This window comes from Ascaphus truei, chromosome 11 (assembly GCF_040206685.1).
Source record: "Ascaphus truei isolate aAscTru1 chromosome 11, aAscTru1.hap1, whole genome shotgun sequence".
NCBI lineage: Eukaryota > Metazoa > Chordata > Amphibia > Anura > Ascaphidae > Ascaphus > Ascaphus truei.
The window spans coordinates 3182131-3201043 of record NC_134493.1 but is presented as its reverse complement, the minus strand read 5'-3'; the positions used below and the strand labels follow the sequence as shown (position 1 = coordinate 3201043).

The 18913-nt window shown below is 45.5% G+C and overlaps 1 non-coding gene and 7 pseudogenes across 1 annotated transcript; all 8 read right to left on the bottom strand.

The window, feature by feature from the left end:
• Positions 1-852: 852 nt before the first annotated feature.
• On the bottom strand, positions 853-1025 carry LOC142463756 (U1 spliceosomal RNA; annotated as a pseudogene).
• A 1462-nt stretch (positions 1026-2487) lies between these two features.
• On the bottom strand, positions 2488-2660 carry LOC142463755 (U1 spliceosomal RNA; annotated as a pseudogene).
• Positions 2661-4100: 1440 nt separating this feature from the next.
• LOC142463754 (U1 spliceosomal RNA) lies at positions 4101-4273 on the bottom strand (annotated as a pseudogene).
• Positions 4274-5724: 1451 nt separating this feature from the next.
• LOC142463723 (U1 spliceosomal RNA) lies at positions 5725-5888 on the bottom strand. Its single transcript, XR_012787477.1, has one exon. It is a non-coding gene; the product is annotated as a U1 spliceosomal RNA (small nuclear RNA).
• Positions 5889-12988: 7100 nt separating this feature from the next.
• LOC142463753 (U1 spliceosomal RNA) lies at positions 12989-13161 on the bottom strand (annotated as a pseudogene).
• A 1453-nt stretch (positions 13162-14614) lies between these two features.
• LOC142463751 (U1 spliceosomal RNA) lies at positions 14615-14787 on the bottom strand (annotated as a pseudogene).
• Positions 14788-16289: 1502 nt separating this feature from the next.
• Positions 16290-16462, bottom strand: LOC142463750 (U1 spliceosomal RNA; annotated as a pseudogene).
• A 1461-nt stretch (positions 16463-17923) lies between these two features.
• On the bottom strand, positions 17924-18096 carry LOC142463749 (U1 spliceosomal RNA; annotated as a pseudogene).
• Between the last annotated feature and the right edge of the window lie 817 nt (positions 18097-18913).

Genomic DNA, 18913 nt, shown 5'->3' with positions numbered 1-18913 from the left:
GATAGATAGATAGATAGATAGATATTGTTTTTGCACTGCTCAGCAGATAGTTTGCAATCTGTTGGTTTTAAATGCTGCTCTTTGTTACTTTGGAGCCTAGAAACTCTAGAACGTACTGTATACTCCCTTTGTGATATCATCACATGGGGTGGTCTGGCTACAGAGACCCAGACATACCATGTAGAACTAGGGCGGGGAGGGGGTGAAATAAAAACCCCATATCCTGCAAGGAACGGCCATTTAAAAAAAAAAATGAATCCAGATTTGTTTGTAAATGTGCTGCTTTATACAATATTTCAAAAGGCATCAAACATACAATTGTGACTTTGAAATCACCTATACATTGTGTATTGCACTTATCTCAGTATAATAATAGAGAGATTCGTATCTCAAACCAAAAAAAGAAAAGAAAACAATCAGCCAGAGAGGTGGACATTGGAAAGAGAGGGATACATTTTTACTGCTGCTGCTGCTGCTGCTGCTGCTGCTGCTGCTGCTGCTGCTGCTGCTGCTGCTGCTGCTGCTGCTGCTGCTGCTGCGACTCATATTCTACAGTTCTTGGCCCTTTTTGTTTAGAATGTTTTTTTTCATGAATTATATGTGTTTCCGTATTTCCCAATCCACCTGAATTTATTCCTAAATGTCTGCGCAGGTGCCTAATTGTCATTTCTCCCTGTTTGAGATGTTGCTACCTGGCTAGTTGGTTTGCTCCTTTTATGCCACAGTTATTGACCAGGCCCAAAGCCCAAGCAGTGGCAATAGCAGCTTGTCTGAACAAACACCTGTGCTGTGGGTGGTGGTTGTTGTTATTGTTGTTGATTTTTGTTTCTGTTTTTTCTAACAGTCGAAAAACAGGGGAGAGCGCGCACGCAGTCCCCCACTACCAGAAATTGTGCAGTCGAGTTTCCCGCATGTGGGGAAATCGCAGAGGTCAGCTAGCTCCAAGTGCAATGAGCAAGCCTCGCCCTGGGAGAGCCACCTGCAGGATCGTGGCTGTATAGTGTACTCCCCTGCCAGGTAAGTATGAGTTGGAATGGCGCTGGGGGGCAACTAGCCCTGTCCCAGGACAAGTGTCACCCTTGTGGAGAGAGCAGCCTGGTCATTGGTGCAGCGGCTACAGCGGCAGCAGCAAGCACCACAGTAGCTGAGGCCTAGTATCTGAGCCAGCACCTGCAGCAAGGATCAGCTTAGGCCATTCCATGCAAACATTTGTGCAGCAGCGAATATTTGTCAAACAACATAGATCGAAGACATCCCCTCCCTAGAAGCAAAGCCCCTCCCCCGCCCATCCGACAAGCACCCAGAGAAGCCAAGCTTCGCCGCAAGGTACTACTTCTTGGTTTTAAAAGGAAGAAGCAATCACTTTGAACACCGCTCAGCTCTGTCATTCCAGCTGGCGGAGAGACCGACAGACAGGGGGACAGACAGACAGGGGGACACCATATTTCTGGGGTGGCTTTCTACATCTTCCCTACCTGCTTGCACTCTCTCTGCTGCTGCTGCTGCTGCTGCTGCTGCTGCTGCAGCATAAAAAGGGAGAGATGCCCAGTCCTGCTGGCAAACTTGACACTTTGCCCCTTACCAGCATGGCTGCTTACATGGCATTTGCATAAATATAGAAGCAAGCTAACACTGTCTGCTGCTCCCTGGATAGAGATAGATAGATAGATAGATAGATAGATAGATAGATAGATAGATAGATATTGTTTTTGCACTGCTCAGCAGATAGTTTGCAATCTGTTGGTTTTAAATGCTGCTCTTTGTTACTTTGGAGCCTAGAAACTCTAGAACGTACTGTATACTCCCTTTGTGATATCATCACATGGGGTGGTCTGGCTACAGAGACCCAGACATACCATGTAGAACTAGGGCGGGGAGGGGGTGAAATAAAAACCCCATATCCTGCAAGGAACGGCCATTTAAAAAAAAAAAATGAATCCAGATTTGTTTGTAAATGTGCTGCTTTATACAATATTTCAAAAGGCATCAAACATACAATTGTGACTTTGAAATCACCTATACATTGTGTATTGCACTTATCTCAGTATAATAATAGAGAGATTCGTATCTCAAACCAAAAAAAGAAAAGAAAACAATCAGCCAGAGAGGTGGACATTGGAAAGAGAGGGATACATTTTTACTGCTGCTGCTGCTGCTGCTGCTGCTGCTGCAGCGACTCATATTCTACAGTTCTTGGCCCTTTTTGTTTAGAATGTTTTTTTTCATGAATTATATGTGTTTCCGTATTTCCCAATCCACCTGAATTTATTCCTAAATGTCTGCGCAGGTGCCTAATTGTCATTTCTCCCTGTTTGAGATGTTGCTACCTGGCTAGTTGGTTTGCTCCTTTTATGCCACAGTTATTGACCAGGCCCAAAGCCCAAGCAGTGGCAATAGCAGCTTGTCTGAACAAACACCTGTGCTGTGGGTGGTGGTTGTTGTTATTGTTGTTGATTTTTGTTTCTGTTTTTTCTAACAGTCGAAAAACAGGGGAGAGCGCGCACGCAGTCCCCCACTACCAGAAATTGTGCAGTCGAGTTTCCCGCATGTGGGGAAATCGCAGAGGTCAGCTAGCTCCAAGTGCAATGAGCAAGCCTCGCCCTGGGAGAGCCACCTGCAGGATCGTGGCTGTATAGTGTACTCCCCTGCCAGGTAAGTATGAGTTGGAATGGCGCTGGGGGGCAACTAGCCCTGTCCCAGGACAAGTGTCACCCTTGTGGAGAGAGCAGCCTGGTCATTGGTGCAGCGGCTACAGCGGCAGCAGCAAGCACCACAGTAGCTGAGGCCTAGTATCTGAGCCAGCACCTGCAGCAAGGATCAGCTTAGGCCATTCCATGCAAACATTTGTGCAGCAGCGAATATTTGTCAAACAACATAGATCGAAGACATCCCCTCCCTAGAAGCAAAGCCCCTCCCCCGCCCATCCGACAAGCACCCAGAGAAGCCAAGCTTCGCCGCAAGGTACTACTTCTTGGTTTTAAAAGGAAGAAGCAATCACTTTGAACACCGCTCAGCTCTGTCATTCCAGCTGGCGGAGAGACCGACAGACAGGGGGACAGACAGACAGGGGGACACCATATTTCTGGGGTGGCTTTCTACATCTTCCCTACCTGCTTGCACTCTCTCTGCTGCTGCTGCTGCTGCTGCTGCAGCATAAAAAGGGAGAGATGCCCAGTCCTGCTGGCAAACTTGACACTTTGCCCCTTACCAGCATGGCTGCTTACATGGCATTTGCATAAATATAGAAGCAAGCTAACACTGTCTGCTGCTCCCTGGATAGAGATAGATAGATAGATAGATAGATAGATAGATAGATATTGTTTTTGCACTGCTCAGCAGATAGTTTGCAATCTGTTGGTTTTAAATGCTGCTCTTTGTTACTTTGGAGCCTAGAAACTCTAGAACGTACTGTATACTCCCTTTGTGATATCATCACATGGGGTGGTCTGGCTACAGAGACCCAGACATACCATGTAGAACTAGGGCGGGGAGGGGGTGAAATAAAAACCCCATATCCTGCAAGGAACGGCCATTTAAAAAAAAAAATGAATCCAGATTTGTTTGTAAATGTGCTGCTTTATACAATATTTCAAAAGGCATCAAACATACAATTGTGACTTTGAAATCACCTATACATTGTGTATTGCACTTATCTCAGTATAATAATAGAGAGATTCGTATCTCAAACCAAAAAAAGAAAAGAAAACAATCAGCCAGAGAGGTGGACATTGGAAAGAGAGGGATACATTTTTACTGCTGCTGCTGCTGCTGCTGCTGCTGCTGCAGCGACTCATATTCTACAGTTCTTGGCCCTTTTTGTTTAGAATGTTTTTTTTCATGAATTATATGTGTTTCCGTATTTCCCAATCCACCTGAATTTATTCCTAAATGTCTGCGCAGGTGCCTAATTGTCATTTCTCCCTGTTTGAGATGTTGCTACCTGGCTAGTTGGTTTGCTCCTTTTATGCCACAGTTATTGACCAGGCCCAAAGCCCAAGCAGTGGCAATAGCAGCTTGTCTGAACAAACACCTGTGCTGTGGGTGGTGGTTGTTGTTATTGTTGTTGATTTTTGTTTCTGTTTTTTCTAACAGTCGAAAAACAGGGGAGAGCGCGCACGCAGTCCCCCACTACCAGAAATTGTGCAGTCGAGTTTCCCGCATGTGGGGAAATCGCAGAGGTCAGCTAGCTCCAAGTGCAATGAGCAAGCCTCGCCCTGGGAGAGCCACCTGCAGGATCGTGGCTGTATAGTGTACTCCCCTGCCAGGTAAGTATGAGTTGGAATGGCGCTGGGGGGCAACTAGCCCTGTCCCAGGACAAGTGTCACCCTTGTGGAGAGAGCAGCCTGGTCATTGGTGCAGCGGCTACAGCGGCAGCAGCAAGCACCACAGTAGCTGAGGCCTAGTATCTGAGCCAGCACCTGCAGCAAGGATCAGCTTAGGCCATTCCATGCAAACATTTGTGCAGCAGCGAATATTTGTCAAACAACATAGATCGAAGACATCCCCTCCCTAGAAGCAAAGCCCCTCCCCCGCCCATCCGACAAGCACCCAGAGAAGCCAAGCTTCGCCGCAAGGTACTACTTCTTGGTTTTAAAAGGAAGAAGCAATCACTTTGAACACCGCTCAGCTCTGTCATTCCAGCTGGCGGAGAGACCGACAGACAGGGGGACAGACAGACAGGGGGACACCATATTTCTGGGGTGGCTTTCTACATCTTCCCTACCTGCTTGCACTCTCTCTGCTGCTGCTGCTGCTGCTGCTGCAGCATAAAAAGGGAGAGATGCCCAGTCCTGCTGGCAAACTTGACACTTTGCCCCTTACCAGCATGGCTGCTTACATGGCATTTGCATAAATATAGAAGCAAGCTAACACTGTCTGCTGCTCCCTGGATAGAGATAGATAGATAGATAGATAGATAGATAGATAGATAGATAGATAGATATTGTTTTTGCACTGCTCAGCAGATAGTTTGCAATCTGTTGGTTTTAAATGCTGCTCTTTGTTACTTTGGAGCCTAGAAACTCTAGAACGTACTGTATACTCCCTTTGTGATATCATCACATGGGGTGGTCTGGCTACAGAGACCCAGACATACCATGTAGAACTAGGGCGGGGAGGGGGTGAAATAAAAACCCCATATCCTGCAAGGAACGGCCATTTAAAAAAAAAAATGAATCCAGATTTGTTTGTAAATGTGCTGCTTTATACAATATTTCAAAAGGCATCAAACATACAATTGTGACTTTGAAATCACCTATACATTGTGTATTGCACTTATCTCAGTATAATAATAGAGAGATTCGTATCTCAAACCAAAAAAAGAAAAGAAAACAATCAGCCAGAGAGGTGGACATTGGAAAGAGAGGGATACATTTTTACTGCTGCTGCTGCTGCTGCTGCTGCTGCTGCAGCGACTCATATTCTACAGTTCTTGGCCCTTTTTGTTTAGAATGTTTTTTTTCATGAATTATATGTGTTTCCGTATTTCCCATCCACCTGAATTTATTCCTAAATGTCTGCGCAGGTGCCTAATTGTCATTTCTCCCTGTTTGAGATGTTGCTACCTGGCTAGTTGGTTTGCTCCTTTTATGCCACAGTTATTGACCAGGCCCAAAGCCCAAGCAGTGGCAATAGCAGCTTGTCTGAACAAACACCTGTGCTGTGGGTGGTGGTTGTTGTTATTGTTGTTGATTTTTGTTTCTGTTTTTTCTAACAGTCGAAAAACAGGGGAGAGCGCGCACGCAGTCCCCCACTACCAGAAATTGTGCAGTCGAGTTTCCCGCATGTGGGGAAATCGCAGAGGTCAGCTAGCTCCAAGTGCAATGAGCAAGCCTCGCCCTGGGAGAGCCACCTGCAGGATCGTGGCTTTTTTTTTTTTTTTTTTTTTTTCCAAAATTTTATTCAACACCTTTTTTAAATTTACAGACTTTTTTTTTACAACCAAAAAAACACATAATTTTTTACAGCCATATTACATTAACAAGACACAAAACATGCTATATTTACATTTTCTTCCTCCTTCCTTTCCCCACAGAAAATTACTGTTCACAATCACACTTACACCCTCTTTCATCCCATTCTGTCACCATTCTTCCTTCCCAGCCATCCCTCCCTTCCATACATTCCCGTATGCTTTTTCCCCACGGCACCCGCCGCGGAGGGGAGCACCGGCCCACCTCTTCTCTCCGGTAACTCCACGTAAAGGGACCCAGACTGTACTATTGTACTTCTCAAAGAAAGACAAAACTCTTCTTCATAAATATTCTCTTTCCCTTTCCGTAAAAGCAAACGCTTTTGCTCACTTCCATTCCCACTCACAAAACTCATAACCAGTAAATTTAACTATTTTTAACCTCCGCAAATATCATTCCCAAAAAATAAATCACATTATCTCACGATGTACAATCCCCTTTTTTCTTATGATCTGGTAAAAACTTCTTCAACTTCACACAAGTTACATACCCCTCCTCCTCCTTCTCTCTAGTTGACTCTTCTAACACACAACCATCTTATTCCAGCTATTCACTTTCCACAATGCATCACTTTCCACTTTCCCCAACCTTTTCTGATCCAACAAGTAGTATGTATACATTTTACTTAAAATGATCCTAGTACATGCTTTCACATCTAACGTTTCATTATTGAATATCATCATACTTCTCACCATCCACACAACCTCTTTTACACAATTTATTATTTTCCATAGTACCCAACCTTTTTCCCCTTTTAACTCACTTAACCCATAAAGCATCATATTGAACTCCAATATATGGATTCCTCCTAGTTCTCTAATTAGCTTCGCTAGGTTTTTCCACACAGCCCTCACAAAAAAACAGTTCCAAAATAAATGTACTATGTCTTCTACACCACCACATCCTTCTCTTGGACACCTATCCGACACTGTCATACGTCGTCTCTTTTGGAAGACTCGGACTGGCAGACACTTGTGCACAGCCATCCAAGCAATATCTTTGTGAATATTAGATAGACCCTTGAAATCTATGTTCTTCCACATCAGTTTTAATTGTGACATATTCAGATTTCCGCAGCATTCATAACTGTCTCTCTCCAGAATCACAGCCCTTATTTTCCTGTGATCTTCCCATAAGGACTTTTCTACATCCCTTAAATTAAAACCTCTTATGAAATGTTCAATGACCCCATAATTATCTGGGGTCACAAAACAGAGTGGCCTCCTCAAATCTGTCCTGAACAGACCCAGCCTCCTTAACATACCCCCTGCCGCATACCTTGCTAAACAGGCCGCCTTTGTATCCTCACTCTGAATTCTCTTTATACAGAGCTGGGCATATTTTGCTCCCAGGATAACTTCTATCCTGGGGGCCCCTTTTCCACCTTTCCCTTTTTCCTTCCATACAATTTCTCTATTTAATCTCTCATTTGTTGACCCCCACAGAAAACTGAACAAAAACTGAGTAATTTTTCTAATCCATTTTGCCGCGGGGGGAAACACCAGCCCTATATGCAGCAAAATTGGTACCAACACCGCTTTTGTCACCAAAATCTTCCCTTCCATTGAAAGCTTCCTTAGCATCCAAAAATTGATTTTTTTTTCTATTCTTTCCCCTACCTTTACCCAATTTACCTCCCCTGTTAAGTCCTCATCGAAATAAACCCCTAACAGTCTTAGCTGTTCCCCTTCCACAGGGATCCCACACTTTCCTAAATCATGCCAATCCCCAAAGGCCTTACAAGCACTTTTCCCCCAATTCACTCTCAGCCCTGAAGCGTGACAAAAGGTATCAATATGTAACTGCGCTCTATGAAGAGCCGCCTGTGTAGTACACACCAGGGTTAAGTCGTCCATATATCCTAGAACTTTGATGCTCCTTCCCCCACTCCCTGGGATTTCAACCCCTCTCACCACCTTGTCCGCTCTGATAGTCTGCAACAAAGGCTCTATAGCGCAAATAAACGCCAACGGGGACAGAGGACACCCCTGCCTTACCCCTGATTTCACCCAAATTTTTTCAGTAAAACAGCCATTTACTAAAACTCTACTATTAATACCTTTATATAAACTACCTATCCATCTAACGATTTCCATTGGTATTCCTAACTTTCCCAGGACTTTAAACAAAAAGGCATGAGACAAAAGGTCATAAGCCTTCTCAAAATCAATATTTGCAATAACTAGTGGTTGCTGCCGCTCCAAACAATACCAAATTAAATCCCTCAGGAGAATTAGATTCCCTACCATCTGTCTCCCTGGTACACCACACACCTGCTCCTCTTCCACCAATTTACATAAGAAAGGCTTCAATCTTAGCATTACCACTTTTGCAACAATTTTATAATCTGAATTCAGCAGAGTTATAGGACGCCAGTTTTTAAGGTCTCTTTTGTCCCCCTTTTTTTTGAATATTAATGCAATTATACCTTCTTTAAAGGATTCCGGCGTTTCTCCTAACTTAAAAATTGTGTTGCATAACTTAAATACCTCTTCTCTAATTATGTCCCACATATAGGAGTAAAATTCATGTGGTAACCCATCCTTACCAGGTGATTTTCCTTTCCTTCCATTCCTTATTACCTCATTTAATTCTTCACTGTTTAGATCTCTCACCAAGAAAACCTGATCATCTTTACTTAGTTTTTCCTCAATTTTTTCAACTAGCTCTTTTTCTAAGGACATATCACGCTCCTTTTCCTCATATAATTTGGAATAAAAATTCTCACAAACTTTCAGAACTTTTTCCGTCTCCTTTACCTCTGCCCCCTCTTCATTCAACACAGGAATTGGACTTAACTTCCCTGTAAATGCTTTTTTAAAGAAAAAGGAAGTACATTTTTCATTCTTTTCAACCGCTTCCACTCTTGCAGCATGAATTATCCTTCTACCTCTTTTTTCCAGTAATTCCTCAGACTCCACCCTAACCCTTTTAAGATCTCCCTCCACATCCTTTCCCATCTCTTTTAACCTGAGGAGAAACTGTTTTCTCAGGATCACCCTCCTGTAATCTTCCTCCTGTTTTCTTGCCAACTCCTTACCTTTCCTAATGAAAAACTTTTTTGTTTCAATTTTTACCCACTCCCACCATTCCAGTATTCCCTTATATTCCCACATTCTCCTCTTTAAATAAACATACAATTTCCCATACTGATCCTTGATCCCTGGTTTTTCTAATAGTGAAACATTAAGTTTCCAGTAACCCCTTCCATACTTTTCCACTCCCTCTACTTCTATTTTACATACAACACATGCATGGTCAGAGAAAAGTACTCTTAACCCCTTCCAGCTCTCCACCTTCAACCCTTCAGAAATAAAAATATGGTCAATTCTAGACTTTACCCCTCCACTCTCACAAAACCAAGTGAATTCCCTTTTTTCTTTCCCCCACACCTGCAAAGTATCCTTAAAAGAAAAATCACCCATAATTGTTTTCAACAGTACCCCAGAACTATCAGGCTTACTCCTGTCTGCACCCCCCACCCTATCCCCCTCCCTAATTATACAATTAAAGTCTCCTAACACAAAAGTTTTCATTCTTCCAGGTAAAAACAACCTCAGTTTCTCAAACAGCAACCTCCTTTGATTTTCCTTTGGAGCTGCATATATATTAAATATTCTGAAACATTCCCCCTTCCATTTCACCAAAACAAAAAATAACCTTCCCGGTTCAATTACCTCACATTTGCATATTTTAAACTCTTTTCCCTTAAATAATATCCCAATCCCACTGTTTCTGCTCTCTAGGCAGCATGACCACGCAGATTCCCCCCACACCCACTCTTCTTCTTTTGGGGGTTCAGTAATTGTACATTCTTGCAAACAAAAAATATCACATCTTTCTTTTGCCAGTAAGTCAAATATCCTCACTCTTCTTGTACGCTTTCTCAAGCTCCGTACATTTAATGATGCCAGCGTCAAAGTCATTTCTTCTTATACTAGCGTATCCCAGGTAACAATTATAATTATAAAAATTATACTTAGCTCTGTCCAGCACCTTCCACCGTGGGGGACCCCGGAGACTGAAATCCACACCTCAAATTCTCTGCCGCAGCATTATCCGCATAGGGAAGGCTCTGCCCTCCTGGTGACCCCTGCCCATCTGGCACGCCCGTCAAAGGATATGCCGGGGAGCGCAAGGGGCTAGCATCCAATCCACCACCCCCCACCCCCTCCCCTGAATCAAAAACCACACAGATCTTCTCTTCCTCTTCTCCTCCCAGGCATTTTGTCTTTGAAGGGGCAAAAGATTCTCCCTCCATCTTCCTCTTTGTCCGACGTTCCCCTCCTTCCGATGTCTCCATACATTGTTCCTTAATTTGCTGCTCAAGGTCTTCCACCTCAGAAACCATGGCCTGCAGTCCTGGGGTTCCCTCGCCTTCTCCTTGCATCAGGTCAGGCTCCTCCCCCTCTCCTATGTCCGGCTCCGCCTCCTCCCCCCATACCCTTTGGACCTCGTTCTGGAGAGCATTCTCAGCTGGAACCACGGGCGTTTCCTCCATACGCTCACCCAGCTCTGAGTCTGAATCTGGCAGCTCCTGCTCAGCTGCTGCGTCACCCCTCGTTAAGGCCTCATCAGTGGGAGTCTCAGCAGCTGGTTCCACGGGCGTCGCCTGACTGCTTTCAACTCCATGCCGCTTATCATACTCACTGTCCTCATTAACCCATCCCTCTGGGCGCTCTACAGTCTCTCTTCTTCTCATAATCTCTGCATACGACTTTTTTTTTGTACAAAATCTCGCCATGTGCCCTGTTTCATGACACAAGTCACATGTAGCTGGCTCCCGGCACTGCGCAGCGTGGTGTCCCTCCTTCCTGCATTTGCGACAAATTTCTACATCTTGCTTAGCACAGCCCTCCTGCGTGTGCCCAAACTCCATGCACCTCCTGCAATATAGCGGCTGGCCCCGGTAGTACAAGTACCCCCGGTTTCCTCCAATGTTAAAGGTCCCCGGGGGGTGCAAGACTCCCCCCAATCCGTCTGGGGACATCCTCAGTTTGCACATATATCTGGTCTTTCCATTATAAATGCCAATCCTGTTTTTCAGTCTCTGTCCTTTCTTGACAATCTCACAGTACCGTGACAGGAACACCATAATTTCTTCCTCTGGTGTAAAAGGGTTATACGTATGCACAATTATAGCAATTTCTCCTATTGCAAACAAGGGTACCAGCTCTACACCTCGCATACAGTCCACATCCTTTTCCTTCTTTGCTCTTTCCATCACACCCATACATTTGTTACCTTCTTCAAAAGCCACATCATAAAATTGCTGTTTGAAAAATTCCTGGATGCAATAAATATCTCCACGTTCAATCTTCAGGGTGTCTTCCAATATCTGACTGTAGAACTCATCCAACCCCAGAAATTTGGGAGCCTTATCCAATCTGAATCTGATGGTGTTTTGAACGAAACTTCCACGATTATCCATTCTGCTTCTCAAAAAAAGGTCTTTCACCCAAACACGATACTTCTAGGCTCCGCTCCTCAAGCACAAGGCTATGCCTGCTCCAGCAGCGCCCCCCGCAGGATCATGGCTACGTAGTGTACTCCCCTGCCAGGTAAGTATGAGTTGGAATGGCGCTGGGGGGCAACTAGCCCTGTCCCAGGACAAGTGTCACCCTTGTGGAGAGAGCAGCCTGGTCATTGGTGCAGCGGCTACAGCGGCAGCAGCAAGCACCACAGTAGCTGAGGCCTAGTATCTGAGCCAGCACCTGCAGCAAGGATCAGCTTAGGCCATTCCATGCAAACATTTGTGCAGCAGCGAATATTTGTCAAACAACATAGATCGAAGACATCCCCTCCCTAGAAGCAAAGCCCCTCCCCCGCCCATCCGACAAGCACCCAGAGAAGCCAAGCTTCGCCGCAAGGTACTACTTCTTGGTTTTAAAAGGAAGAAGCAATCACTTTGAACACCGCTCAGCTCTGTCATTCCAGCTGGCGGAGAGACCGACAGACAGGGGGACAGACAGACAGGGGGACACCATATTTCTGGGGTGGCTTTCTACATCTTCCCTACCTGCTTGCACTCTCTCTGCTGCTGCTGCTGCTGCTGCTGCAGCATAAAAAGGGAGAGATGCCCAGTCCTGCTGGCAAACTTGACACTTTGCCCCTTACCAGCATGGCTGCTTACATGGCATTTGCATAAATATAGAAGCAAGCTAACACTGTCTGCTGCTCCCTGGATAGAGATAGATAGATAGATAGATAGATAGATAGATAGATAGATAGATATTGTTTTTGCACTGCTCAGCAGATAGTTTGCAATCTGTTGGTTTTAAATGCTGCTCTTTGTTACTTTGGAGCCTAGAAACTCTAGAACGTACTGTATACTCCCTTTGTGATATCATCACATGGGGTGGTCTGGCTACAGAGACCCAGACATACCATGTAGAACTAGGGCGGGGAGGGGGTGAAATAAAAACCCCATATCCTGCAAGGAACGGCCATTTAAAAAAAAAAATGAATCCAGATTTGTTTGTAAATGTGCTGCTTTATACAATATTTCAAAAGGCATCAAACATACAATTGTGACTTTGAAATCACCTATACATTGTGTATTGCACTTATCTCAGTATAATAATAGAGAGATTCGTATCTCAAACCAAAAAAAGAAAAGAAAACAATCAGCCAGAGAGGTGGACATTGGAAAGAGAGGGATACATTTTTACTGCTGCTGCTGCTGCTGCTGCTGCTGCTGCAGCGACTCATATTCTACAGTTCTTGGCCCTTTTTGTTTAGAATGTTTTTTTTCATGAATTATATGTGTTTCCGTATTTCCCATCCACCTGAATTTATTCCTAAATGTCTGCGCAGGTGCCTAATTGTCATTTCTCCCTGTTTGAGATGTTGCTACCTGGCTAGTTGGTTTGCTCCTTTTATGCCACAGTTATTGACCAGGCCCAAAGCCCAAGCAGTGGCAATAGCAGCTTGTCTGAACAAACACCTGTGCTGTGGGTGGTGGTTGTTGTTATTGTTGTTGATTTTTGTTTCTGTTTTTTCTAACAGTCGAAAAACAGGGGAGAGCGCGCACGCAGTCCCCCACTACCAGAAATTGTGCAGTCGAGTTTCCCGCATGTGGGGAAATCGCAGAGGTCAGCTAGCTCCAAGTGCAATGAGCAAGCCTCGCCCTGGGAGAGCCACCTGCAGGATCGTGGCTGTATAGTGTACTCCCCTGCCAGGTAAGTATGAGTTGGAATGGCGCTGGGGGGCAACTAGCCCTGTCCCAGGACAAGTGTCACCCTTGTGGAGAGAGCAGCCTGGTCATTGGTGCAGCGGCTACAGCGGCAGCAGCAAGCACCACAGTAGCTGAGGCCTAGTATCTGAGCCAGCACCTGCAGCAAGGATCAGCTTAGGCCATTCCATGCAAACATTTGTGCAGCAGCGAATATTTGTCAAACAACATAGATCGAAGACATCCCCTCCCTAGAAGCAAAGCCCCTCCCCCGCCCATCCGACAAGCACCCAGAGAAGCCAAGCTTCGCCGCAAGGTACTACTTCTTGGTTTTAAAAGGAAGAAGCAATCACTTTGAACACCGCTCAGCTCTGTCATTCCAGCTGGCGGAGAGACCGACAGACAGGGGGACAGACAGACAGGGGGACACCATATTTCTGGGGTGGCTTTCTACATCTTCCCTACCTGCTTGCACTCTCTCTGCTGCTGCTGCTGCTGCTGCTGCAGCATAAAAAGGGAGAGATGCCCAGTCCTGCTGGCAAACTTGACACTTTGCCCCTTACCAGCATGGCTGCTTACATGGCATTTGCATAAATATAGAAGCAAGCTAACACTGTCTGCTGCTCCCTGGATAGAGATAGATAGATAGATAGATAGATAGATAGATAGATAGATAGATATTGTTTTTGCACTGCTCAGCAGATAGTTTGCAATCTGTTGGTTTTAAATGCTGCTCTTTGTTACTTTGGAGCCTAGAAACTCTAGAACGTACTGTATACTCCCTTTGTGATATCATCACATGGGGTGGTCTGGCTACAGAGACCCAGACATACCATGTAGAACTAGGGCGGGGAGGGGGTGAAATAAAAACCCCATATCCTGCAAGGAACGGCCATTTAAAAAAAAAAATGAATCCAGATTTGTTTGTAAATGTGCTGCTTTATACAATATTTCAAAAGGCATCAAACATACAATTGTGACTTTGAAATCACCTATACATTGTGTATTGCACTTATCTCAGTATAATAATAGAGAGATTCGTATCTCAAACCAAAAAAAGAAAAGAAAACAATCAGCCAGAGAGGTGGACATTGGAAAGAGAGGGATACATTTTTACTGCTGCTGCTGCTGCTGCTGCTGCTGCTGCTGCTGCAGCGACTCATATTCTACAGTTCTTGGCCCTTTTTGTTTAGAATGTTTTTTTTCATGAATTATATGTGTTTCCGTATTTCCCATCCACCTGAATTTATTCCTAAATATCTGCGCAGGTGCCTAATTGTCATTTCTCCCTGTTTGAGATGTTGCTACCTGGCTAGTTGGTTTGCTCCTTTTATGCCACAGTTATTGACCAGGCCCAAAGCCCAAGCAGTGGCAATAGCAGCTTGTCTGAACAAACACCTGTGCTGTGGGTGGTGGTTGTTGTTATTGTTGTTGATTTTTGTTTCTGTTTTTTCTAACAGTCGAAAAACAGGGGAGAGCGCGCACGCAGTCCCCCACTACCAGAAATTGTGCAGTCGAGTTTCCCGCATGTGGGGAAATCGCAGAGGTCAGCTAGCTCCAAGTGCAATGAGCAAGCCTCGCCCTGGGAGAGCCACCTGCAGGATCGTGGCTGTATAGTGTACTCCCCTGCCAGGTAAGTATGAGTTGGAATGGCGCTGGGGGGCAACTAGCCCTGTCCCAGGACAAGTGTCACCCTTGTGGAGAGAGCAGCCTGGTCATTGGTGCAGCGGCTACAGCGGCAGCAGCAAGCACCACAGTAGCTGAGGCCTAGTATCTGAGCCAGCACCTGCAGCAAGGATCAGCTTAGGCCATTCCATGCAAACATTTGTGCAGCAGCGAATATTTGTCAAACAACATAGATCGAAGACATCCCCTCCCTAGAAGCAAAGCCCCTCCCCCGCCCATCCGACAAGCACCCAGAGAAGCCAAGCTTCGCCGCAAGGTACTACTTCTTGGTTTTAAAAGGAAGAAGCAATCACTTTGAACACCGCTCAGCTCTGTCATTCCAGCTGGCGGAGAGACCGACAGACAGGGGGACAGACAGACAGGGGGACACCATATTTCTGGGGTGGCTTTCTACATCTTCCCTACCTGCTTGCACTCTCTCTGCTGCTGCTGCTGCTGCTGCTGCTGCAGCATAAAAAGGGAGAGATGCCCAGTCCTGCTGGCAAACTTGACACTTTGCCCCTTACCAGCATGGCTGCTTACATGGCATTTGCATAAATATAGAAGCAAGCTAACACTGTCTGCTGCTCCCTGGATAGAGATAGATAGATAGATAGATAGATAGATAGATAGATAGATAGATAGATAGATAGATATTGTTTTTGCACTGCTCAGCAGATAGTTTGCAATCTGTTGGTTTTAAATGCTGCTCTTTGTTACTTTGGAGCCTAGAAACTCTAGAACGTACTGTATACTCCCTTTGTGATATCATCACATGGGGTGGTCTGGCTACAGAGACCCAGACATACCATGTAGAACTAGGGCGGGGAGGGGGTGAAATAAAAACCCCATATCCTGCAAGGAACGGCCATTTAAAAAAAAAAATGAATCCAGATTTGTTTGTAAATGTGCTGCTTTATACAATATTTCAAAAGGCATCAAACATACAATTGTGACTTTGAAATCACCTATACATTGTGTATTGCACTTATCTCAGTATAATAATAGAGAGATTCGTATCTCAAACCAAAAAAAGAAAAGAAAACAATCAGCCAGAGAGGTGGACATTGGAAAGAGAGGGATACATTTTTACTGCTGCTGCTGCTGCTGCTGCTGCTGCTGCTGCTGCTGCTGCTGCTGCTGCTGCTGCTGCTGCTGCTGCAGCGACTCATATTCTACAGTTCTTGGCCCTTTTTGTTTAGAATGTTTTTTTTCATGAATTATATGTGTTTCCGTATTTCCCAATCCACCTGAATTTATTCCTAAATGTCTGCGCAGGTGCCTAATTGTCATTTCTCCCTGTTTGAGATGTTGCTACCTGGCTAGTTGGTTTGCTCCTTTTATGCCACAGTTATTGACCAGGCCCAAAGCCCAATCAGTGGCAATAGCAGCTTGTCTGAACAAACACCTGTGCTGTGGGTGGTGGTTGTTGTTATTGTTGTTGATTTTTGTTTCTGTTTTTTCTAACAGTCGAAAAACAGGGGAGAGCGCGCACGCAGTCCCCCACTACCAGAAATTGTGCAGTCGAGTTTCCCGCATGTGGGGAAATCGCAGAGGTCAGCTAGCTCCAAGTGCAATGAGCAAGCCTCGCCCTGGGAGAGCCACCTGCAGGATCGTGGCTGTATAGTGTACTCCCCTGCCAGGTAAGTATGAGTTGGAATGGCGCTGGGGGGCAACTAGCCCTGTCCCAGGACAAGTGTCACCCTTGTGGAGAGAGCAGCCTGGTCATTGGTGCAGCGGCTACAGCGGCAGCAGCAAGCACCACAGTAGCTGAGGCCTAGTATCTGAGCCAGCACCTGCAGCAAGGATCAGCTTAGGCCATTCCATGCAAACATTTGTGCAGCAGCGAATATTTGTCAAACAACATAGATCGAAGACATCCCCTCCCTAGAAGCAAAGCCCCTCCCCCGCCCATCCGACAAGCACCCAGAGAAGCCAAGCTTCGCCGCAAGGTACTACTTCTTGGTTTTAAAAGGAAGAAGCAATCACTTTGAACACCGCTCAGCTCTGTCATTCCAGCTGGCGGAGAGACCGACAGACAGGGGGACAGACAGACAGGGGGACACCATATTTCTGGGGTGGCTTTCTACATCTTCCCTACCTGCTTGCACTCTCTCTGCTGCTGCTGCTGCTGCTGCTGCAGCATAAAAAGGGAGAGATGCCCAGTCCTGCTGGCAAACTTGACACTTTGCCCCTTACCAGCATGGCTGCTTACATGGCATTTGCATAAATATAGAAGCAAGCTAACACTGTCTGCTGCTCCCTGGATAGAGATAGATAGATAGATAGATAGATAGATAGATAGATAGATAGATAGATAGATATTGTTTTTGCACTGCTCAGCAGATAGTTTGCAATCTGTTGGTTTTAAATGCTGCTCTTTGTTACTTTGGAGCCTAGAAACTCTAGAACGTACTGTATACTCCCTTTGTGATATCATCACATGGGGTGGTCTGGCTACAGAGACCCAGACATACCATGTAGAACTAGGGCGGGGAGGGGGTGAAATAAAAACCCCATATCCTGCAAGGAACGGCCATTTAAAAAAAAAAATGAATCCAGATTTGTTTGTAAATGTGCTGCTTTATACAATATTTCAAAAGGCATCAAACATACAATTGTGACTTTGAAATCACCTATACATTGTGTATTGCACTTATCTCAGTATAATAATAGAGAGATTCGTATCTCAAACCAAAAAAAGAAAAGAAAACAATCAGCCAGAGAGGTGGACATTGGAAAGAGAGGGATACATTTTTACTGCTGCTGCTGCTGCTGCTGCTGCTGCTGCTGCTGCAGCGACTCATATTCTACAGTTCTTGGCCCTTTTTGTTTAGAATGTTTTTTTTCATGAATTATATGTGTTTCCGTATTTCCCATCCACCTGAATTTATTCCTAAATATCTGCGCAGGTGCCTAATTGTCATTTCTCCCTGTTTGAGATGTTGCTACCTGGCTAGTTGGTTTGCTCCTTTTATGCCACAGTTATTGACCAGGCCCAAAGCCCAAGCAGTGGCAATAGCAGCTTGTCTGAACAAACACCTGTGCTGTGGGTGGTGGTTGTTGTTATTGTTGTTGATTTTTGTTTCTGTTTTTTCTAACAGTCGAAAAACAGGGGAGAGCGCGCACGCAGTCCCCCACTACCAGAAATTGTGCAGTCGAGTTTCCCGCATGTGGGGAAATCGCAGAGGTCAGCTAGCTCCAAGTGCAATGAGCAAGCCTCGCCCTGGGAGAGCCACCTGCAGGATCGTGGCTGTATAGTGTACTCCCCTGCCAGGTAAGTATGAGTTGGAATGGCGCTGGGGGGCAACTAGCCCTGTCCCAGGACAAGTGTCACCCTTGTGGAGAGAGCAGCCTGGTCATTGGTGCAGCGGCTACAGCGGCAGCAGCAAGCACCACAGTAGCTGAGGCCTAGTATCTGAGCCAGCACCTGCAGCAAGGATCAGCTTAGGCCATTCCATGCAAACATTTGTGCAGCAGCGAATATTTGTCAAACAACATAGATCGAAGACATCCCCTCCCTAGAAGCAAAGCCCCTCCCCCGCCCATCCGACAAGCACCCAGAGAAGCCAAGCTTCGCCGCAAGGTACTACTTCTTGGTTTTAAAAGGAAGAAGCAATCACTTTGAACACCGCTCAGCTCTGTCATTCCAGCTGGCGGAGAGACCGACAGACAGGGGGACAGACAGACAGGGGGACACCATATTTCTGGGGTGGCTTTCTACATCTTCCCTACCTGCTTGCACTCTCTCTGCTGCTGCTGCTGCTGCTGCTGCTGCTGCTGCAGCATAAAAAGGGAGAGATGCCCAGTCCTGCTGGCAAACTTGACACTTTGCCCCTTACCAGCATGGCTGCTTACATGGCATTTGCATAAATATAGAAGCAAGCTAACACTGTCTGCTGCTCCCTGGATAGAGATAGATAGATAGATAGATAGATAGATAGATAGATAGATAGATAGATAGATATTGTTTTTGCACTGCTCAGCAGATAGTTTGCAATCTGTTGGTTTTAAATGCTGCTCTTTGTTACTTTGGAGCCTAGAAACTCTAGAACGTACTGTATACTCCCTTTGTGATATCATCACATGGGGTGGTCTGGCT